Consider the following 21,501-nt stretch of genomic DNA (forward strand, 5'->3'; position numbering starts at 1 on the left):
TATTAATTCATTGCTGCATAATATTCCACTGTAGGATATAGCACAATTTGTCTAGCCATTCACCTGTGAATGGGCATGTGGGTTGTTTCCAGTTTGAGGTTATTACAAATAAAGCTGATAAGAATATGTATAAATTTTGTATGGATATATACTTTCAATTTTAGGGGCCAAATGCCTTGAAATGGAATGGCTAAAACATAGGTAGGTAAATGTTTGATTTTTAATAAAATGCAAAACTGTATTTCAAAATATTTATACCATTTGACATTTCAGGTAGCAGTGTATGAAAAGTTCCTTCATTTTCTTGTCATCACTTGGTATGATCAGTTAATTTTAGTCATTCTAATATGTGTATAGTGGTATCTTATTGCATCCCTAAGAACAAATGATCTTGAACATCTTTTCGTGTGTGTTTGCCATCTCTCTCTCTCTCTCTCTCTCTCTCTCTCTCTCTCTCTCTATATATATATATATATATATATATATATTCTTTGATAAAGTGTCTGTTCAAATCTTTTGCTCTTTATTTAGTTGTTTTATTGTTATTGAGTTTTGAGAGTTCTTATTGTAAAACAGTTTTGATAATTACCAATACCAAAAGAAGATTCCCATTTTGTGGGAGGTAGCAAAGATCATCATTATGCCAACTACCAGAAATGGATGTCCCTATACTTATGTCCATGGCATCGTGGGCTACTGCTAAGGTCCACCATGCATGGGTGACTTACTTGTCTGAGTTTGGTGAGACAGAATACACTCACATGCAACGAGGTAGGTAAAGTGGGTTTATTACTTAAACAGCAAGGGACAGAAGAAGTCTCAGATCCATTGTGAACCGGTCCTCAAAGGCTCAAGAAAGCTGCCCAAAGTGGATGAGGTCTCGATTGTGGGTGGAGCCCCCAAAAGACAGCACACCCCTGATTATATACTTCAGGAACCACGCGACTTATTAAGTGAAGCTTTGAAGGACATCCTACTTCTAGGGGAGAAAGGAACAAAGCCCAGGCTGTCCCAGAGAGTTCCTCCTTAAGTTAAGACATTACATATCCAAGGATGATGAATAGGAACAAAACCTAGGCTGCTTCAGGCAGTTCTCCCCTCTCTCAGGATACTACATTCCCAAAACATTCAACAGTTATTCTTGAGAACTACAAGAAAGAAAGAAGAGAAAACTAGGTCAGTCCAAGGCCGCCCAAACAACTGTCTTGCATTTTTATATTCTACATAAAGTCCTTCATGTTTTGCAAATATTTTTTCCTAGTCTGTGGCTTGTCTTTTCATTCTCTTAGTGGCATGTTTAGGGCAGATTTTTAAACCTTTAATAAAGACAAATTTAACTATTTTTTTTCTTTTAAGGATCATACTTTTGGTGTCATATATAATAAATCTTTGCATCATTCAAAATTTTTCCCTATGTTTTCTTCTAGAAGTCAATTATCTTTTAAAGAGGTTTCTTAAAGGAAGAAAATCTTACATATTTATCCATTTACTTATAGCCAATTTTAATATAGTCAATTATCTTTTAAAGAAGTTTCTTAAAGAAAGAAAATCTTACATATTTATCTATATACTTATCCATTCCATTGTATAGATTAATATTTTGTATAGAAAGAAAATCTTACATATTTATCTATATACTTATCCATTCCATTGTATAGATTAATATTTTGGTCAAATATCATTTTATTTTTGTCTGAGTAATATCCTGTAGCTTTTCTTATAATATGAGTTTGCAGGTAATGAATTCTGTTCGTGTTATGTCTTTGAAAATCTCTATTTCACCTTCATTTTTGAAAGATATTTTTTTCTGGGCGGAATCGTGGACTGGTGATTTGTTTGTTTGTTTAGAATTTTTGTATGTTAAAGATGTTGCTCCACTCTCTTGCTTGCCTTGTTAACTATAAGACATTTGCTGTCATCTTTCTTTCCTTCCCTGTATGTATTTTTTTCCCCTGTGGATACTTTTAAGATTGTTCTCTTTAACATTTGTTTTAAAAAACTTTAATTATAATGTGTTTTGGTGTCATTTTCTTCATGTATTTTGTGCTTGGGGTTTGCTGAGCTTCTTAGATCTGTGGGTTCATAGTTTTTTGTTTCAGATTTGGAACTTTTTCACTATTATTTCTTCAAAGAATATTTGAAAAATATGTTCTCTCATCTCTTGTCTTCCTTAGAAACTCCAATTACATGTATTAGGCATGTAATGCTCAAATTAGTTATTTGATGTTTTGTTCATTCCTTTTCTTTTCTTTTTGTATTTTATTTTGGATAGTTTATGCTGCTATGTTTTAAAATTCACTATTTTTTCCTGCAATTCTAGTCTATCATTAATCACATGTAATGTATTCTTTATTTCACACATTGTAGTTTTCATTTATAGAAGTTCAATGTGTATCTTTTTCATCTTCCATGACTCTACTTACTTTTTGTTAAGTATAGTTTACTTATTGATTTTTTGGTATAACTTTATGAGGTAGTCGCACAATTTTGTTACATGCAAAGATACATAGTGGCAAAGACAGAGCTTCCAGGGTACCTATCACCTGAATAATGTACATTCTATCCATTAACTTTGTGAAAAATATAAAATGGTTATAATAATTGTTTTAATGACTTTTCTGCTAATTCTAACACTTGTGTGCTATTCTCAGTTGGTTTTCACTGACTAATTCGTATCCTCATTTTGAATTGCATTTTCCTACCTCTTGTCATGCCTTGAATTTTGTTGTTATTTAAAAAAATAATTTCAACTTTTTTTTTAAGTTTCAAGGGATACCTGTGCAGGTTACTTACAGCATGCACCATGAGTATATTGTACAATGCTGAGGTTTGGAGTTCAAATGATCCCATCATCCAGGTAGTGAGCATAGCACCCAATAAATAGTTTTTGAGCCCATGTCCCCTCTCTCCCTTCTGCCTCTATCAGTTCCCCATGCCTATAGTTCCCATGTTTATGTATACATTTGCCCAATGCTTAGCTCCCACTTAAAAGTGAGAACATGTGGTATTCAGTTTTCTGTTCCACGTTAATTCGTTTAGGATAATGGCCTCCAGCTGCATCCATGTTGCTGCAAAGGATGTTATTTCATTCCTTTTTTATGGCTGTGTAGAATTCTATGGCATATATGAACTTCTTTTCTTTATCTAATCCCATAGTGAATTATTTATCTAATCTGCCATGGAATAAAGAAGTGGGCACCTAGCTTGATTCTGTGTCTTTGCCATTGTGAATAGTGCCACAGTGAGCATATGAGTGCATGTGTCTTTTTGGTAGAACAATTTATTTTCCCATAGGTATATACCAAGTAATGTGATTGCTGGGTTGAATGGTAGCTCTTAAAAGTTCTTTGAGAAATCTCCGAACTGCTTTCCACAGTGGTTGAACGAATCTACATCCCCACTAACAGTATATAATCATTTCCTTTTCTCCAGAGCCTCACCAGTATCTGTTACATTTTAACATTTTAAACATGTTGAGTTAATTTTTGCATATGGTTTGAAGTAGGCACCTATCTTCATTCTTCTGGATATGATTCAACAGGTATCTCAGCACTATTTATTGAATAGGGAGTCCCTTCCTCATTGCTCATTTCTGCTGGCCTTGTCGAAAATCAGATGACTATAGAAGTGTGGCTTTATTTCTAGGATCTCTATTCTGTTCCATGGATCTATGTGTCTATGTTTTTGTACTAGTACCATGCTGTTTTGGTGACTGTAGCCTTATAGTATTAGAAGTCAGGTAATGAGATGCCTCTAGCTTTGTTCTTTTTGCTTGGAATTGTTTTTGGCTATTCTGACTTTTTTTTTACTCCATATAAATTTTATAAGATTTTTTTCTTAATTCTGTGAAAAATGACATTGGGACTTTGATAGAAATAACAATGAATCTATAGATTGCTTTGGGCAGTATGGCCATTTTAATGATATTGAGTCTTCCAAACTATGAGCATGGAATATTTTTTTCATTTGTTTGTGTCATCCATGATTTCTTTTAGTAGTGTTTTATAGTTCTCCTTATAGAGATATTTCACCTTCTTGGTTAGATGTATTCCTAGATGCTTCATTTTCCTGCAGCTATTGTAAATGGGATTGTGTTATTGGTTTGGCCCTCAGCTTGAATGTTACTGGTGTATAGAAATGCTACTGATTTCTGCATATTGATTTTATATCCTGAAACTTTACTGAAGTTATTTATCAGTTCTAGGAGCTTTTTGGTAGAGTCTTTAGGGTTTTTTGGTATAGAATCATATCCTCAGCAAAGGGAGATAATTTGACACTTTTTTCCCATTTGGATGCCTTTTATTTCTTTCTCTTGCCTGATTGCTCTAGCAAGGACTTCCAGTACTCTGTTGAATAGGAGTGGCAAGAGTAGGCATCCTTGTTCAGTATGATGTTGGCTGTGCATTTGTCATAAATGAGCCTTGTTATTTTGAGGTGTGTTCCTTCAATGCTTAGTTTTTTGCAGATTTTATCATAAAGGGATGTTGGATTTTATCAAAAGCTTTCTCCATGTCTATGGAAATGATCACACATTTTTGTTTTACATTCTGCTTATGTGGTGAATCACACTTATTGATTTGCCTATGTTGAATCAACCTTGTGTCCTAGAAATGAAGCCTACTTGATTGTGATGAATTAACTTTTTAATGTACTGCTGGATTCAGTTTGCTAGTATTTTGCTGAGGATTTTTGTGTCTATATTTATCAGGGATATTGGCCTGTAGTGGTACAATTCAGCTGTGAATCCATCTGTGGCTTGTTTTGATTGATAGGTTATTATTATTATTATTATTATTATTATTACTGATTCAATTTTAGAACTCAATATTGGTGTGTTCAGGATTTTGATTTCTTCCTGAGTCAATCTTGGGATGTTGTGTGTTTCCAGGAGTTTATCCATTTCCTCTAGATTTTCCAGTATGTATGCCTAGGGGTGTTCACCATAATCTCTGAGGATCCTTTATATTTCTGTGGGGTTGGTTGTAATGCCATCTTTGCCATTTCTGATTGTGCTTATTTGCATATTCTCTTTTTTGTTTGTTTGTTAATGTAGTTAACAGTCTATTGAATTTGTTTATCTTTTCAAATAACCAACTTTTGGTTTCAGCGATTCTTCATATGGTATTTTGGGTCTGAATTTTGTTCAGTTCTGCTCCAATTTAAATTATTTCTTTTCTTCTGCTAACTTTGAGGTTAGTTTGGTATTGTTTTTCTAGCTTCTCTAGATTCTTTTCTTGTCTTCTCTAGGTGTGACATTAGACCATTAATTTGAAATATTTCTAACTTTCTGATGTAGGCATTCAGTGTTATGAACTTTCCTCTTAATGCTGCTTTTGCAGCATCTCAGAGATTTTGGTATTTGTTGTATATCTGTTTTAATTTATTTCAAATAATTTTTTTGTTTCTGCCTTAATTTAATTTATTTAATTGCCATCTAATTGTGTTGTTTTGAGAGATCTTCTTGATATTTATTTCTATTTGTATTCCACTGTGGTTTCAGAGTATAGTTGGTATGATTTCAATTTTTTTTGAACTTACTGAAACTTGCTTTATGGCCACACATGTGGTCTATCTTACACTATATTCTGTGTGCAGATAAGAATGTATATTCTTTGGTTGATGGGTGGAGTATTCTGTAGATATCTATTAGGTCCAATTGCTTATGTGTTGAATTTAAGTTCAAAATTTCTTTGTTAATTTTCTATGTTAATAAACTGTCTAATGCTGTCAGTAGGGCATTAAAATCCCCCATTATTATTGTGTAACTGTTTACATCTTTTGTAGGTCTAGAAGTACTTGTTTTATTATTAATGTGGGTATTCCAATGTTGGGTGTGTTCATATTTAGAATAACTAAGCCTTCTTGTTGAACTGAACTTGTTATCATTACATAATGTTCCCCTTTGTCCTTTTTTACTGTTGTTAAAGTCTGTTTTATCCCATATGACAATAATTACCCAGCTCTTTTTTATTTTTTGTTTGTTGATAGATCTTTCTGCAACAAATCAAAGGCTTTATTTTGAGCCTATGGGTGTCATTGTGAGTGAGATGGGTCCCTTCAAGAAAGATAGATGAGTCTTGTCTTTTTTTTTTTTTTTTTTTTTTTTTCTAGCCAAGTTGCCATTTTGTGCCTTCTAAGTGGGACATTTAGACAATTTACACTTAAGGTTAATATTGAGATGTGAGGGTTTGATCATATTGTGAACTTGTTAGCTGGTTTCTTTGTATTTTCTAATGTGTGGTTGCTTTATAGGGTCTCTGGGCTATGTACTTTACTGTGTTTTTGTGGTATCAGGCATTGTGTTTTTATTTCCATGTTTGGAACTCCAGTAAGGATCTCTTGTAAGTCTTGTCTAGTGGTAATGAATTCCCTTAGCACTTGATTTTCTAGAAAATATTTTATGTTTCCTTAGCTTATGAAACTTAGTTTGGTGGGATATGAAATTCATGGTTGGAATTTCTTTTCTTTGAGAATGCTGAAAATAGGCCCCCAATCTCTTCTGGCTTCTAAGGTTTCTGCTGAGAAGTCTACTGTTAGCCTGAAGGGGTTCCCTTTGTACGTGATCTCACCTTTTTCTCTAGCTGCCTTTGAGATTTTTTCTTTAGCATTGGCGTTGGACAGTCTGGTGACTATATGCTTTTGGGGTGTTCATTTTGTATAGTATCTCCAGGACACCTGTATAATCCAGGTGTTCTCTGGATTTCTTATATCTGGATGTCTACCTCTCTATCAAGATTAGAAAACTTTTCTCGAATTATTCCATCAAATATAGTTTCTAGTTTGCTTACTTTTTCTCTTCTCTCAGGAATGCCAATAATTCACTGGTTTAGTCATTTTACATAATCCATATGTCTCAAAGATAATTCCATATTTCTCAAAGATTTTGTTTGGTTTTTAAATTTCTTTTTTTAAAAAATTATTGTCTGACTTGGTTAGTTTAAAAGGCTGGTCTTAAAGCTTTGAAATTATTTCTTCTGCTTGGTATAGTCTATTGATAAAGCTGTCAATTGTGTTTTGAAATTACTTAAGTTTTTCAATTCCAGAAGCTCTGATTTATTTTTTTAAAGATGTTTATTTCTTCCTTCTTTTCCTGGATTGCTTTAAACATTTTTTTGTGTGTGTGTTGATTTTCAACCTTGTCCTAGATCTCATTGAGCTTCCTTGCAATTCATGCTTTGAATTCTTTATCTGTTATTTCTGCGTTTCCATTTTGTAAGGGGCTATTGCTGGAGAACTAGTGTGATCTTTTGGTGGTGTTACTACATTCAGATTTTTCATAGTGCCAGAGTTCTTGTGCTGGTTTCTTCTCATTTGGAGATGTTGGCATTTCTAACTTTTATAACCATTTTTATGTGAATAGGATTTTTTCTTTTTCACTTTTTCCCTGTAATATTATTATTATTTTAAAATTTCCCTTTTCCTTCTCCCCACCAGGGGATGTGGCTTTAGAGAATGCTAGGTGGGGTCTTTTGGTTTTGCTTTTATAGCTGTATGCACTTCTGTCAGCAGGTTTTATATTGGACTAACCTACAAGCCAGTAGATGGTGCTTATGGGTAAGAGCCAGCTGTGGCCGATGTGGCTGGGTATACACTTGATTCATGTTTACTGGGAGAAGCTCTCTGCTGCCTCAGGCAATGAGTTGATCTGGATCTGTGAAGTACACAGTGGTCTGAGTTTCCTGCTCAGCTCTGGAATAACAAAAGGGGTACGGGGAGGCAAAAATGTAAGGGGAGAGACCAGGTATGTTCCCCAATGGCAGGCACAAGCACCAGTGCTGTGGGAGAATATAATGAGCAGCCACCGAACACCCAGACGTGTGTGTAGATGTGGAGCTGGGAAGCCTCCTTATCCCTAAGTACTCTGCATGGGGAGGGGGTGTGGCCTAAACTGCGAATTCAGGAGACTGGGTGCTTCAGATACCTAGAGATTTGCCAGGGCATGAAGTGGGGAAGGGCCTGCTGTACCAAGGTATCTGCACAGGATGGGCGAGGTGTTTCAGGCTGCTAATCCAAGTGAGCTGTTACTCTGAATGCCTGGACATGGGGCAGAGAGGGCCCTGCTGCACCATAATCTATAGGGTGGCTCAGGCTTCTAGTCCAGGTGAGTGGGTGCTTTGACTGCTTGGAGAGCTGCATGGGTGTGGAGCAGAGAGGTCCCCGCTGCATCATAATCTCTGCATAGGAAGGGTGGGGTGGCTGCTGGTCCAACTGAGTGGGTGCTCCGAATGCCCGGTGATCTGCTGGGCGTGGAGTGGAAAGAGCCCTCCTGCACCAGGATCTCTGTATAGGAAGGGTGGGGCAGCTCAGGTTGCTGATGCAGGCGTGTAGGTGCCCCAAGTGCCTGGAGCTCTGCCTGAGTGTGGAGCAGATAGGGCCTCATGGCACCAAGATCTCAGGGCAGGCCAAGTTCTTGGAGCCAAGGAGGCTTCCCAGCTTCACATGTAGGCACACCTCTGGGTGCTCAGTGATTGCTGAAGATATTCTCTCGCAGCATGCTGCAGGGACACATGCAGACAGGTTCCAGGTCACCAAGCTGGCCCTGGCAGCAAGTCTCATTGCCCAGGAGAAACTGGGCCCAGGTTTGTGACATGGGGTGCAGGGGCACAATTCCAGCACCTACTGCTGAGGTGCTTTCCATAGCTCTGTCTATAGAGGCTCCTACTCTGCTCCAAAGCACAAGTTCCCACTCTCTGGCTTGAGACTAAAATGCCTATGTGGCCACACTGCTGAGTTACCAAATGATGACTTTGTGTGTGCCCAGATTAAAACTGCTCCTGCTCCCAGTCTGGGAAAATGTCTGCAGCTTTTCCTAGTGTCTTTTCCTCTGAGGATCTCCAAGCCTGTCCCCAAGTTAGCTCTAGGTCTTGGGAAAAACAAAGTGTTCTCCCTGGCTTGGGTTGCTTGGATCCCCAGTGGACAGTCACAGAGGGTAGCTCTCGGCCTCTCCCATGTTCTGGGGCTGCACTCGCTTTTACCAGCCGAATGTCTTCACGGGGGCTTTTGGCTGGTGTTCTCTTCCCCAGGATCTGGGGTGTCCCATTTCCATTTTGAAATAAAGCTCACAGAGTCAATTTTTATGCACTATCTTGCTATTTCCAAGTGGCTGAGGCATGTTAAAAGCCTCTAATGCCATCTTAGAAAAAAAATGAAACAAAACAATTTTTCTTTCTTTTTTTTTTTTTTTTTCTGATGCCAAGTACTACACATTTATTTTGTTGGTTCTTAGATACATTGTACTCTTTTAAATTGTCTTGAGCTTTGTTCTTGAATACAGTTAAGTTACTTTGAAACAGTCTGGCTCTTTTGGGTTTTGCTTTTAATCTTTGTTAGAAGGGACCAGAGTGGTATGTGCAGCAGCACTAAGGATTCTCTACCACTGAGGAAAGATTCCTTGGAATAGTTTATCCAAAGACCCATGAATCATAAAACCTTCTAGTTTGGCTGGTGGGAAAGGAAAGGAACTATTCTTTGACCTATGTGAGCACTGGTTACTGTTCCTTCTAATCCTTTCTGAGTGGCTCTTTCTTCAGCCTCAGGTGTTTATCTCACATGCTCGCACTTAGTCTTCAGCTGAATACTCGAGTGGCACCCTCTAAGATTGCCAGAGTTCTTTTCTGTAGTTCCCTTCTTTTCAGTATTCTCTCCTGTGCACCCTAGCCACCTGGTTCTCAGCTGACTTTGAGCTCTGTTTACTCAGGGAGTCTGCCAAACTTTACCTGAGTTCTTCCTCCATGCACCACATCCTGGAACCTCTGTCAAGACCTAAGCTAGACCAGTTGCTCACTGCATTTGTTTCCCATCCCTCAAAAGTATTCTTCCTGATCTGCTATCTAGTGACTTGAAAATTACTTGCTTTTTTGTTTGTTTGTTTTTAGGAAGGAAGATAAATCCAGTCATCGCTACCCCATCTTGGTGGGAAGCAGAAGTCCTGGTGTTATCAATATTAGTAAAAGACAAAATAGGCTTGAATAAAAATATTATTAAGAATAACTAAGGTCATTGCATTAAAAACTAAAGAAGCTATTTACCAAGAAATATGAAATCCAGAATCTCAAGGAATTTCTCTCATAGAATCCAAATTCTTTAATCACAATACAATAAATTTTAAAATCATGAACAAAAAGCCTTATGGAATCTCACAAAATCTTGATATATGATAGGTTACTTTGGGGACATAAAAAAACACACTCATGTTTGAGGATAAAAGGATTAATACTAAGAATATATGAAGAACTTGTACAGATTGATCATGAAAGTCAATAGAAAAATAGGCACAAGATTTAGCAAACATTTTGTAAAACAAGAAACATAAATGTTTAATAAACATAAAAGACACTCATTTTCCCAGTAAGCAGGGAAATGTTAGAGCAACAGTAATTTGGCGAAATCTCTAGTATATTTGACAGTTAGAACACATAATTTTTTAACACCTCCCTCCTCTATACGACAAAATTATTTTCAGTAACAATTATGAAATGAAGCTATATGCGATTTTGAAGGCACTATATAATTCTACATAGACACAGATGTTACATCACTGCCTCTGGTTTTGTTTTGTTTTATAATCTTTGTTGAACTTCACTGAGTCAATGTTATTATGTTGGGTCCCTACTTCAAATCTCTTTACAAAATTCATAATAATTATGAGCCAATACAGTCATGATTTCAAGTTCCTCCATGTTCCTGCTAGAATGAGAAAAAAACACAACTATTTATTCTACAGTTTTATATGTACCTAATAGTTTGAATTTGGATCATTTGATAAAAATCGCGTATAATGTTTAATGTACATCACTGTCTAATAACTAATTAATAAATTTTAATAAAACCCATTTTTCTTAATTCATACTTTAGTTTTAAAACAAGATGAATAAATTTCAATTTTAAAGACATTGTTCAGATTCAGCATGGCATTTTATGCATGAACTAAAATTGGCACTTGTCAAAGAAAAATATTAGACCTCCCAGTTTATACTCTGACTCACTGTTTTAAATATCAAACACAAATAACTACTCCAAATGGTCACATAGAATGACAAATCTGAAATGACTCAAATTCTCTTTCTTTGCTTTTTCAGTCATAGTGCCATCCTTGTTTATTTCAAATCTACTGTTTAAACACAGGAAGATGTGGTGCCACAGGGATTGCAGATAAGGTTTGAGCAGAAGCCCAAGCAAACATTCAGGCCATTATAGACTCACTCTCAAAATGAAGGTAGAAGCCGGGTGCGGTGGCTCATGCCTGTAATCCCAGCACTTTAGGAGGCCAAGGCAGGTGGCTATCTTAAGGTCAGGAGTTGGAGACGAGCCTGGCCAACATGGTGAAACCCCGTCTCTACTAAAAATACAAAGATTAACCAGGCATTGTGGTGGGTGCCTGTGATCCCAACTACTAGGGAGGCTGAAGCAGAAGAATCGCTTGAACCCGGGAGGTGTAGGTTACAATGGCAGAGATCACCCCACTGCACTCCAGCCTGGGTGATGGAGTGACAGCCCACCTCAAAAAGAAAGAAAGAAAGAAAGAAATGAAGTGAAGGCAGGGGTTGACTATATAACTGGGAGTACTCCAATTTAACTTTCATGTAAAATATAATGTTTGTTAAAAGACAAGGAACAAATGTGCTCATTTAAAGCTTACACATATATTACTAATTTTTAGTAATAACCGTCACAGGGAAGTTTTTTTCTCCTGGAGAATAGGATAGATGTTGGTAGTTCATTGGAAATAATCCAAAACTGATGACTTAAAGTCTGTGGATACCAGGAGTTAGATAAATGGCTTGTCTGAGAAGAGTCGTTCCACAGCCAAAAGGAACAAGCATAGTCGGGCCATCGGGACAGCAGTGCCAGCGAGCAACAACAGCCGCGGCTCTGATGAGCCAGTGACTGCAGCAGCTCTGGCAGAGAAAGCTGTAAAGTAATTAGTGCATCTGAAAATCCATTTAGGCATCTAGTTATATGACATCTCCAGATGGGGAGAGCAGCATTCTGATTCTGAAGGACACATATTTTAAGTGGATTAAGAAAGGAAATTATTTTAAATGTAGGAAGGTATAATTAACCCAAGGACCCTGGCTGCCGTAAGATATTGTTGAGGGGAAGGACTAACAGAAACTCAGAGCCCATTAGGCCTATGGCTGAATACATGGGATGGCCCCATCTCCGTGGGAGTATTGTTCTGTGAATGAATTTTAATTTGTGGGACAACAAAGCTTTGTGATCACAAGCCCCATGCAGGCTTGTGATCTTTCAGATGAGGACTTAATAAAAGCACCACCTATATGTAGATGCACCTGTATACGTATGCTTAACAAATGGCTATTTCTTTGCTCTAAGATATTTGGAAATCATCTTTGGCTTTTCATGTAGGACTGGAGACAATGTCAGAGCAAAGTTTGCAGAAGTACCAGTTACAGACAACTGCTGGGGTTCCAAAAACCAGGTGTGGAATAAAACACAGTAAAGGGAAACTCTTCCCTGAAGAGATTAGGGACCATTGAGTACAAGGGAGGTTTGTGGCAGGAAATAGAGAGAAAGCCAGGAGAGTTGGGAATCAGAAAGCATACTTGTAAGCCCATGTAGGAGAGCTCAAGGGTTGGAGCAGAGTGAGAGATTCTAGAAGGAAGAGGAAGGAAATGGACACCACACAAAAGGAAAGTAGCTGGGAGCAGTTGGACATCTCAGTCCAGAAGAATGAACACAAATGAGTTCAGTGAAGTTCTCTTAAGATGAGCATCTCTGGGCCGAGACACAGTTGACCAAGGCAGAGGGGATTGTGGAGAAGACAGCAGCCAGTGAGGAGGAGGGGAAACAGGTAGACAGAAGCTGGCCTAGGTGCCACTGGCTGGATAGCATCTTTGTCTATTGACTATCATTATGAACCTTCCTTTACCACTTTCCTTCTATCCTTGTGCTTATCATTGCCTGGCCTTTCATTTTCATCTCTCTGTTTATCTAACAAAGTGAGCAGAAATCTTTATCCATTTTGTTTACTATGTCCCCAACACCCAACAAAACAGTGCTTGGCATTTGTTGAGTGAATAAATGAACAAACATTGCACTGACATAGCTCAGTTGAGGTGGAGGCTGACCTACTCGTGGATCAAGGGTCAGAGCTGACAATGACAAAATCATTGCCAAGCTAATTCAATGTATTTGTGGTACGGATTTGGCCCATTTCCTTTCAAAGTAACGTGGGAATTGGATAGAGACAGGTCTGGGGACCAGGCCAACACACATATGCTGCTCGTTCTCCTTTCTGGAGCTATTTCCCCAGGGTTAACATGTGGCTTAATCCCAAGAAATACTTCTTTTTCCTTTAGGTCTCCTGACGTGTAGATGCCCCGGGAGGATAGATTCTGTGAAGAGACAAATCATTAGATGGAGACATCAATGAGAAAGTCTCAAACCAAATACCTTACCCATTTGCTGATCTGTATTTCATTGCATTAATAGGTACTCTGTTTTTGCAAAAAAAAAAAAAATTGCTGAAGGAATGGAAATCTCTCTGTCTAGTATAGTTTAGTTCTTTTTTATCTCCTTTTTACCCTCAAGTAACACTGGACATGGCTACAGCTGTAATACTCTGTTTTGAGGTCACCTCATTCTTGTTCTGAGACAAACAACTAGACCAGGCCACTCCAGATAAAACAGGAAAAGCTGTTCTTTTTTCACAAATTGCTAGAGGCATGTTTAATAGAAATCTAAGGAAACCTAAAGAAAGGCTTAGAGTTGTTCAAATATTGCAGGGCAGCTGTAGGTACTTTGTTGTTTTGTTTTATTCTTCATATTCATAGAAAGAATCTCAAATCAGGCAGTAAGAAAACAAAACTATAAACCATAGAGAATATAAGAAGTGGTAGAAAGACCCTATTATGGGCATGAGACATAGTAGGATCTGGCAATCTTTGTAACTTCCCTCCAAGGAGGAGTAATATGGATTTGGCTTTATCCTTTTTACTTTGAAGTATAGTCCCTTCATCGCCTTGACTGGGCAGGGTATCCTGAATGGTGCAGTACAAATATTAGTGCAAACAAATCCAAGTCAATAGCTGTGTGACCTTGGGTAAGTCACATAGGCTGTCAATTTTAGTTTCCTTTCCTTTTTTTTTTTTTTTTAATCATTTGATTATTTCAAATTTTACACCAATTGGTCTGTAAGATCATCTCTCTCCCCAGTAAAGAAAATCTTGTCCTATGTATAAGTCTTATTTTCTTGGAAGGAAACTGAATGGTAATTTAGAGGCAGTGAGATACAGGGGGAAAAAAAGACAAGCTTTAGAGTCATAAAAGCTTGGTTAGAATTTCGACTCTACCTCTTATTTGCTCGGTTATTTTTATGCCTAAAATGAAGATAGTGATATCATTTAAATCACATGATTGTTGTAAGAAGAGATCAAACATACTATCACAAATGAAAATACCTAGCCCAGGCCTTGACATAATGAAGGAGCTTAATAAATAGACAAGAGCCAAGTTGTCAAGGCACTGGGGAGCTGGGCAGGGTGACCACACTGCAACTGTTGCTCCCAAGTCAGGGCTGACTAATGCTGGCCCAGCCCTGGACACCCATGTGGCATGCCCTGACAGAGCAGGTGCACTCCAGAGACCCCCCTCGAAGGCCTCTGGGTGGGGACGGTCTAGAGTTAACAAGGGATCCCTCCAGAGTGTTGAACTTCAGGTCCAATCTTTAAATAACTCTTTAAGAAAGTGTTCTGGGAGCAAGGAGGGGAGTTGGTGGGGGAAGGAAGGTAGAGATGGAGAAGAGGGAGATAGGAAAAGCACTTTTTGAGATCATGTTTGAATAAACAAGAACAGAATTCAAAAAAGTAAATTTCTATCAAAAACCACTCGAGAAACATGATGTGAATTGGCCGTGTCTTGTTCAATCGAAAAGTTGATCAGATCACTGCTTCTGTCTGATCAAAAACAAGATGTACACCTGAGAAAAATGAACAGTCTGCTGATGAGTGAAATGGTTTAAAATGGGGGTTTGATTTTGATTAGTTTGTCTTGCTGTGCTTCAGGGGGAGCTTATGCCTTCTCTTTACAATGACCATGGCTCCCCTCGGCTACCCGGGCATGATTAATATTTGAGGTCAGAGTCTGGCCTGTAGATTCTAACCCAATTTTACATTAGCATTTTTAAGACTTCCAGGCAAATGAATACTCATGTGCACGTAGGGGTTAGATATGCACATGAGTGCTCCAGAAATGAAGGTAAAGTAACATGGAAGGATTGATGTTTGTAACTTCAAAGTCAAGGGAATTCAAAGCTAAGCCCCAAAGAGCTGTGGTGAGTCACCAAGGCTACACTGGATTAAGATACCAAGATAGCCCCTCACCCAGGAATAAAAAGCAGCACTTTTAGCCCAGACAACCTGGGAAAAATTTATTCTGGAACAAGATCATCCCAGATGCTTCTCCAAGCCTCCCAACAAGTAAGAGATGTGCCCACTCAAGCAAGACTTTCTCTGGAAGTAGCAGGTAGCTGGATGCAGGGAGTTGCTAATGGAGACTATTTTGCAGCCTCATAATTCAGGATATTGGCAAGAGTGGACACCGATTTTTTTCCTTCTCTTTCAGAAAAGCTTTCCCCTTTGAACAAAGCCTGTATTAATCAGAACTTCAAATCACACATGGCAATCAATTGAGGCTGTTTAGGGCATTTACAGTAATTGATCTGCTACAAGTTCTTCACAAGTGGATTGCACTATACATATACATGCACTTTTCAAAAAATTCAAAAGCCATTAGGATGTTCTCAACTTCCATCTGACAGTCTGAGGGCCATTGACTAGATGTGATCCTAGAAGTGAGCTGTGCCAGCAGCAGGGCGCATTTTGATTAGACAGGGAAAAAGAATTTCCTCTGAAAGAGAGTTGTGAATTCTGGAAATGAGGGTTGAGGAAGGCTGAGCACACTTTATCATCATAATTATGAAAGTTGCCACAATGTACCAGATAATTCACAAGCAGTTACTATATCATCTAATGCTCATGAAACCAAATAAAGATTTCAAAATTCTTCACCCTAAGATTGGACAACTGAGGCTAAGCAGGCAAGTGCTTTGCCCAAAATGGCATTTAAATAAGTGACAGAATTGTGATGTGAACTCAAATTTTAGAACATAACCACTGTGCTCCCACCCCCACCTGCTGTTCTCTATGCCACATTGCCTCTCATTTAACTATTTGGGTGTCTGTTTCCCACAAGATTTTAGGGTAGCCCTGCCTTGAGGCTGAACACAGAAGAAAAACATCTTTGATCATATCTAGCTGTGAATTTGGTTTTTGGGGTTTTTTTTTCGGTTTTTGTTTGTTTGTTTTCTGACAGAGTGAGACTCTGTCACCCACGCTTGAGTGCAGTGGCACAATCTTGGCTCACTGCAACCTCTACTCGCTGGGTTCAAGGGATTCTCCTGGCTTAGCCTCCCAAGTAGCTGGGACTACAGGCATGTGCCAACACACCTGGCTAATTTTTGTATTTTTGGTAAAGCCAGGGTTTCACCATGTTGGCCAGGCTGGTCTCGAACTCCTGACCTCAAGTGATCCACCTGCATTGGCATCCCAATGTGCTGGGATTACAGGCATGAGCCACTGTGCCCAGCTAGCTGTGAATTTTTAAGTCTTCCCTTCTTTAGTATGGAGTAGGTGTCTTTGTAGAAGAAAGAGTCCAAACAAAAGCTGATAGGTGTTCCTTCCAAACAAAGGGCTGAAAGATGGAGAGTTTGGGAGCGGGGAGCACAGGTAAAGCAATGACACATCTAAGTAGGTGAGTGACCTGGAGCAGTGAGAAGCAGCAGCAAGGAAGCCAATGTTCCCTGTTGGCTCAGATTCAGGGAACACAGGTAGAACCAGGCGCAGAGGCAGCCACATGCAGTATGGGGAATACAAGTGGCTCAATCATATAATCTTATCAATTTTTCTAATACTTTCTAATACTAAAAAACCACTTTGGCAAACATTCTTAGGGAATTCCCCAGCTGAGAGTTCTTCTTGTCCTCACCCAGAACCAGCTGAAATCACTGGGCCTTGGTTCTAAAGCCCAATACCATATTCCTGGTTCTAATCTTTTCTGATTAACAACTCGTTTTCTTGAGGGTCCTCAAGTATCTGTAATCATTCTATGTTACAGCTTACGATATGGATGGCAGATTCTTAGGAACTTGATGTCAGAACCTAAGATTTAACCACTACATCATATGGCCTCCTATGTAGTGAGGAGCTGACTGTCATTAGACTAACTTCTTGTAGACTTTAAGTCAAATTTTTCTTCCTTCCTTTTCCTCTCTGTCCTCAAAAGACAACCAACTTAAAAAGAAGCATGAAACTAAAAATAGATCATAGACTCAAATATTTAACTTAAAACTATAAAACTTCCAGAGCAAATGTAGGAGAAAATGTTTGTGACCTTGGGTTAAACAAAGATTCCTTAGATATGACATCAAAAGCATGATCGATAAAAGAAAACATTGACAAATTGGATGTTCAAAAAATTGAATACCTCTGTTCTTCAAGGGACACTGTTAAAAGAATGAAAAGAAAAGTCACAGAATAAGAGAAAATATTTGTAAAACACAAAAGATATGTATCCAGAATATATAAACACTGTCCAAACTCAATATAATAAGAAAACAAACAACCCAATTTTAAAAATGGCCATTTTTTAAAAAGGATATTAGAGAATGATGTTAAGAAAATGCAAGTTAAAACTGTGGTTGAAATATCACTATACAACTCACAAAATAATTAAAATTTAAAAAGGAATAAAAAAAAAAACCCTGACAATTCCAAGTGCTAACGAGGATGCAGAGCACCTGGAACTCTCATGCATTGCCGGTGGGAATCCCCATTGGTACAGCTATTGGGGAATACAGATTTGAACTTATAAAGTGTTCAAGTCGCTAATCATCAGGGAAATGCAAATGAGAACCACAGTGAGGTATCATCTCATCCCAGTTAAAAAGCAAAAGATAAGGATGCAGAGAAAAGGGAACTCTCATACACTGTTGCTAGGAATAAATTAGTATGGTAAGTAGGGACGACAGTAGGAAGGTTCCTCAAAAAACTAAAAATGGAACTACCATATGATCCAGGAGACCCACTACTGGGTATTTATTTAAAGTAAAGGAAATCATGTCAAAGAGATATCTGTACCTCCCCCTTGTCCCACCACTCTGGTTTATTGTAGCATTATTCACAATAGCCAAGACACGGAATAAAACTAGGTGTCCAACAACAGATGAATGGATAATGACAATGTGGTATATATACATAATGGAATGTTATCTGACCATAAAAAGAATGAAATTCTGTCATTTGTAGCAACATGGATGAGCATGGAAGACATTAGATTAAGTAAAATAAGCCAGAAACAGACAGTTAAACACTGCATATTCTCACTCAGATGCAGAAGCTAGAAAAGTTAATCTTATGGAAGTAAAGAATAGAATAGAGTTTACTAGAGGCTGGGAAGGGTAAGAAGAAAAGGAGGATACAGAGAGATTTGTTAAAGAATACAGAATTAGGCCGGGCGCGGTGGCTCACGCCTGTAATCCCAGCACTTTGGGAGGCCGAGGCGGGCGGATCACAAGGTCAGGAGATCGAGACCATCCTGGCTAACACTGTGAAACCCCGTCTCTACTAAAAATGCAAAAAATTAGCCGGGCAAGGCGGCAGGCGCCTGTAGTCCCAGCTACTCGGGAGGCTGAGGCAGGAGAATGGCGTGAACCTGGGAGGCGGAGCTTGCAGTGAGCCGAGATCGTGCCACTGCACTCCAGCCTGGGCGACTAAGCGAGACTCTGTCTCAAAAAAAAAAAAAAAAAAAAGAATACAGAATTACAGCTAGATAGGAGGCTTGAGTTTTAGTGTTCTGTAGCACTGAAGGATGACTCTAGTTAACACTAATATATATTTTCAAATAGCTAGAAGAGAGGATATTGAATGTTCCCAACACAAAGAGATGACAAATGTTGAGATAAGGGACATGTTAATTACCCTGATCTGATCACTATACATTGTATATATTGAAATATCACTATGTCCTCCATAAACACATACCATTATTACGTGTCAATTAAAAATAAACCCTGCAATCCCACTGTTGGTTATTTACCTAAGAAAAATGAAAGCTTAGGTTCACACAAAAACTTGTATGCATATTTTTAAAGCAGCTTTATTCATAATTACCCCAAACTTGAAACAATGTAAATATTACTCATGGTGAATAAAAAAAAACAACCAAAACTCTGGTTTAGCAATAAAAAGGAACATGCTACTGATACACGCAACAACATGGATGAATCTAAAATGCATTATGCTAAGAGAAAGAAGCCAAAATTGTAAAGTTAAATACAGTGTAATGCTATTTTTTTTTTTTTTGACATTCTGGAAAAGGTAAAACTACAGAAAACTGATCAGTGGTGGATACGACTGAGGCAAGGGGTTAGGGGCTGATGATGAAGGATCACGGGGGGATTTTTGGTTGTTATGGAAATTTTCTATATCTTGATTGTGGTGGTGGGTATACATGGATGTACACATTTGTCAAATTATGGAATGATACACAAAAAGTGAATTATACCCCAATAATAGGAGGAGGAGGAGAAGGAGGAGAAGCAGTGACAGCCGCCAAAGTAGCAGCATGAAATCAAGCAGAGCTCTCTTGAGCAGAAGGAGGCCATCATTGCAAGTTAGATCTGTTAACAATCTGGAGGGTGGCTGAGCCAGCATTTTCACCAAGTATGAGGCAGACTCCTCAAACCTCACCATGATTTTCTTTTGTCTTACCCCCCAAAGTGTTAATACACATAAATTGTCAATAAAAAGAACTTCTGAGAAAATGCAGACGGAGCAACAAATAATTCAAAGCATTAGTGCTGCACTACCTGCATTAATGTCTGGTTGTGGAGGGGAGAGCTACAGGTTCCCTGACATTTGCTTTTATAGATAGAACTGGGGTTTCTAGGACCTACAATGGCAAGAGGGAGAAATAAATGTCCATGAACCTGGTCTGATAGATTCTCTATAACTTAAAGCAATGGCCTCTAAATTATCCATCCCCTATGCCAGGCAAATGCCATTTCCTTTTCTTTTATAGCTTTTGACTTTTCTGTTTAAAGGACACTTGGTATTCTTTCCTCCGCAGTTGCCAAGTGAGTCGGGTGGAGGGATGAGGGAAACAAGAAAGAAGATAATTCTCACTATTGCTGATGGGTGAGATGAACAAGATGCAAGAAGCATCTTTGCATCTGCTAGGAAGGGTACAGGCTCCAGGAAACAGGGATGCGATGGGTGGCAAACAAAAAGCTGCCAACTGGGCCATTTGGCATTCTTGGGGAGAAAAATTATATATTTATTATTTGTTTGTTTGTTTGTTTATTTTTGAGATGACATCTCACTCTTCTCACCCAGGCTAGAGTGCAAGTGGTGTAATTACAGCTCCCTGTAGCCTCAACTTCCTGGGCTCAGGAGAATCACATTTTTAAAGAGGCAGTGTATGAGTGGCAAAAAGTTGGGTCTCTAGAATCAGGAAGATGTGACTTCAAGTCCTGGCTGCTTATGTGCTCTATGACTGCTCCAAGCCCTGATTTCTTCATTAATTGTTGTGGATGCAATAGTATCTACATTACAGAGCTGTTGCATGGGTAGAACATATAAGTATACAGATCTTAGCACAGTACCTGGCACATGGCTATGCTTAATAGCTATCTAAAGTATTTTTTATTGCCAATTTGATCTTGACAGTGTAGATCCAGGAACATTAAACAAAAGGCTGAATAATTACCCCGGCAATCCAAATCAGGTATGCAGTCAACCTGATTGACTGATACCATAGCCTCCTTTTGTTTTCTTTTTCCCTGTCACTAGCATGTTTAGGGCTTTACCTATTTGCATACACATTTAGCAAACACAATCTGGCAGTTAGTCTGAATTGCCTAAGTACAAACTATCTTCCAGTTTCATGTTTCTGGGCTTAGACAATGAAATAAAATGTGCAAAGCTCTTCCAGCTACTTATGCTAGACTGTCCCAAGAAACTTGTCTAAATGCAAAAGTGGCTAGCTTCTTTACATCTGCTAGGAGGTCAGGGTGGCAAGTAATACCATGAAGTGCCTACTGAAATTCTCTTAGAAGCTGCAGGGAGCAGGGGTTTAGATATGAGTTTAGGAAATGAGACCTAGAGCCCCAGGCCCCAAACTCTGTGCCAGGGTGCCCTGGGGTGCCACAGTAAACTCACAGGGGCGTCTCAGGATATTTTTACCTTTCTAAGGAAACACAGTGATACCTGACATCTATCAGACACTGTGCAAAATGATAGCTAGAAGTAGTCCACCATTCTAGCATTAGATCACTCAGCATTTCTTTTGGCGAGATCATGGTTTTGCAGAGCTAAATTATTGGTTGTTGTGATTAAAAAACAAGCACTATGCAAAAATCAAGGTGAAACAGGAAGTGGGAGAGGTAGTGTTTATCTAATTCCACGGTTTGAGACATCGTGC

Source organism: Macaca fascicularis, chromosome 1 (genome assembly GCF_037993035.2).
Source record: "Macaca fascicularis isolate 582-1 chromosome 1, T2T-MFA8v1.1".
In the NCBI taxonomy this organism is placed as follows: Eukaryota; Metazoa; Chordata; class Mammalia; order Primates; family Cercopithecidae; genus Macaca; species Macaca fascicularis.